The following is a 3,795-nucleotide window of genomic DNA, read 5'->3' as shown; positions in this document are numbered from 1 at the left end:
CTTTTTCATTGGCGGCCACCGGCTCGAAGTCGAGCCGACGGACATTTATTTCTTGACTGGTTTGCCTAAGAGAGGCGAAGACTTGACTCTGCACGGGACTAGGCCAGGTGGCCAGTCTGTCAATAGCCTCCGGTTAGAGTACTGCAACAGCCAGGCTAGAGACAAAGGGATAGACATAAAGACCATATCCCGTCTTGAGCTCATGGTGATTGCGTTTACTGTCACCAGACTTTGCGGAGCTACCACATTACATATTGCCACTAGATCCCAGATGCGTATGGTAGTTGATTGCTTTCGAGGCACCATCTTCAACTGGTGCAATGCTGTGCTGGCCAATGTGAAAGGCCAACTGACCAGAGCCAAGAGCGGACGACTAAAGACCTTTGGTTATGGGGCTTTGGTCGTGAGTTTTGGCCTGGAGAGAGTTCCTATGCTAATCCCACAGCACCTTACTGTTGGAGCTGGGCTTCCTCGAGAGCCCAAACTGATGCGATGGGTCGCAGTCATGGCCCGTCACCCGGACGAGAGGACAGAAGTTGCTCGGTTCAAACCTGAGTATTTCCAATGGTTGGAAAACCAGGTCTTTTCCATCCAGGACTTCCCTTACGCTGGGATAGATTTCCGTGGTGACCTAGACATGGTTCTTCCACCAGGAGAGCAGTGGGATGAGTCAGGTAAAATCCTTTTCAACTTTTCCTATTTTAATTTTTTTTTATTTTTCCATCGTCTCAAAACTGATAGTAAAAATTTCAAATGTAGATGTAGGTCCACAGCGACCAGCCGCTCTCCGGCCTTTCGAGAGGAGGCAACCAGTTGCACCCGCGCCAGCCCCACAGGACGAATCAGCGGAGGTTTTGGCCGAGTTGGAGGGTCATCTTGAGCGCTTGACAGGGGATATTCCTGAGACCACTATAGAAGACATTCCTCGTCGACTTCAGCGCTATGTGATTGGAGTCCCGGGACCTTTTAGGAGGTTCCTTTGCAAGGTGGCCCGGGCAGTGGTTTCTTATAGAGATCATCACCAGTGATAGGATGATCGCCTATTGTGGGCACATGTGACATTTTTGTTTTTTGTACTTATCATTTTTGCCGATCATAAGGTGTTTTTCAACCTATGATCGAAGACGATGTATTTTTTGACACACTCCTATATATGTATCACTATTACCGGCTTATCTTGTAAATCATGTTATGGAATGTTTTTAAATTTACATGTATGATTATTGCAAATGTCTATTTAACATTCGAGAAGCAATTGCATCTGCTAATGTATTTAAAGACCTTGGAATATGCTGATATTCAATGTAATCAAACTCACGTTCCAAGAGACGCACTCTCAAAAATAATCTTAATAACACTAGATTTCTAATGGCATACACTCTATTAAGCTGTAATACAACGAGTTCAGAATCTAACCTCACTATCAACCTCCGAATCCTAAATGAAATAGATTCAGACAATAACTCAATCACTGCACTATACTCTGCAATGTTGTTTGTTGTTTGACTGAGGCTTACCCCATGCATAGAAACTAACTCGTCAAAGGGCGAATAGATAACCCAAGCTGCGGAAGAGATGTTCCGTGTATTATGACAAGCACCATCAGCAAATCCAATGTATGTTTGGAGAGGCATCGACATCTGCAATATCGAGAGTAAAACCAAGATAAGCAAGAATAATGAAGGGAAAAACACTCTCTAAGCTAAGCACACTTTTTAAACTAAAACACACAAGCTAGAAAGAAAAACTATCCTAACTAAAAATCTCCATACCCCATTCTTTTAAGCATAATACCTCTTCAAGTAAAGGCCATTTCTGGGTTTACCCAAAGAGTCCCCATCAAAGTCTACCAATTCATAAGCCCCTTTGGCTAGCTTTCGCTTGACAACATAGGGACCATGCCACATAGGAACAAATTTTCCAGCGCCTAATTTATCATTAGCTTGATCATAAACTAAGACTAGATCCCCTTCCGAAAAATTTCGAGGGGTCACATTTCGATCATACTGAGCTTTCATTCGTTTTGCGTGAGTCTCGATCGCCAATGCAACATCACGTCGATTCTCATCTAATTGAGCTAAGTATAACAAACGCTTTTCCTCTTCGGAAGTAGCTGGAAGTAACTCGATGGCCATTTGCAGTGACGGGATTTCGCACTCAATGGGTAACACAGCTTCCAAACCATAGACTAGTTGGAAAGGAGTGAACCCTGTTGATGTTTTTACTGAAGTTCGGTATGCCCAAAGCGCTGAAAATAGCATGTTGTGCCAGTTCGACCGATGATCCCAATGATTCGTCAGATCATGATAACTAAAACTTTGTTGATGGATTCAACCAGACCATTTTCTTGTGGATAATAAGGAGTTGAACTATCGTGACGTAAACCAAGCTGGCCTGTAAGTTCGGTCATCATAACGTTTCGAAAATGAAGCCCATGATCAGTGATTATCACTTGTGGGACACCAAACCTAGCAATTATATGATTGAACACGAAAATTGCAGCTGTCTTGCCGTCTGCCTCGAATGTAGGCATTGCCTTGGCCCACTTAGTAAAATAATCTACCGCAAGGATGATATACGCATGCCCCCGGCCGAGTGAGGGTTACATGTAATAAAATTGATACCCCATTTGGCAAAAGGACCAACGACAATTATAGGGTGGAGAGGAGCAGGTGGAGCGTGCATCTTACGATCAAAAATCTGGCAGTTGTGGCATTTTCGGACCGCCGTAATACAATCTTTAAATAAGGACGGCCAGAAACAGCCAGCGTGCAATATCTTTTGGGCTGTGGCATACCCAGACATATGACTACCACATGCTCCAGAGTGACAGTCATTTAGAACCCTTTCAGCCTCTTTGTGAGTTAAGCAACGTTGAAAAATAGAGTCCGCCCCACGGCGATAAAGAGTATCTCCAATAATTTTCAATTGTTGGGACTAGAATCAAATTTTCCGACGTTCCGACCTTGAAATTTCTAGCCGAAAGGATTGGTTTTGGAGATAGACAATGATATCCCCATACCACGGATCTAAAGTGCTGATTAGAAACAAAGATTCGTCCGCAATGGGCTCCTCTGCCACAGTTTCTGTGTCAGCACGCGGGAAGTCACACATTAACTCTGCAAAAACTAAAGACTTCTTAGACTTAGATTTCTCAAATTCCAAGTCGAACTCCTGCAGGATAACGATCCATTTAGAGTACTTGCCACCTAGCAATTGTTTGGTCAAAATGTAGATCATAGGGTTGCAATCCGAAATTACTGTAGTTTTACGTAGTAAAATGTAGTGACGAAAACGTTGGACAGCTTGAATGGCTGCCAATGCCAATTTCTCCACATGTGAGTATTTTAGCTCAGTTGGATTTAACATTCGACTAAGGTAATATATCACATGTTCCGTTTCGAATTCATCTTCCTGAACTAAGACCATTCCAATGGTGGAATGGGAGGTGGCGAGATACAAGAAGTAATCCTGGTTGTAGTTGGGAGGATGCAACAACGGTGCATGGGTCAACGTGTGTTTGAGTGCATCAAAAGATTTCTGAGCTATCTCATCCCAAGAGAATTGAGTATTTTGTTTCAACAACCGGGTAAAACCCTTTGTAACCTCGACGTAGTTAGGAATGAATCGTCGTAAAAAGTTTTCTTTCCCCTGCAAACTTTGGAGTTGGCGAAGACTCGAAGGAGGAGGCAAATTGATGATAGCTTCGACCTTCAAGGGATCAATGCGAATGCCAGCTTTCGAAACTACAAATCCTAGCAATCAACCCGTTTCTATACAGAAGACACATTTGTG

Source organism: Pinus tabuliformis, chromosome 2_1 (genome assembly GCF_031772625.1).
Source record: "Pinus tabuliformis cultivar Carrire ecotype Pingquan chromosome 2_1, CPIR1, whole genome shotgun sequence".
Taxonomy (NCBI): Eukaryota; Viridiplantae; Streptophyta; class Pinopsida; order Pinales; family Pinaceae; genus Pinus; species Pinus tabuliformis.
Note: the sequence above shows the minus strand (reverse complement) of the source record.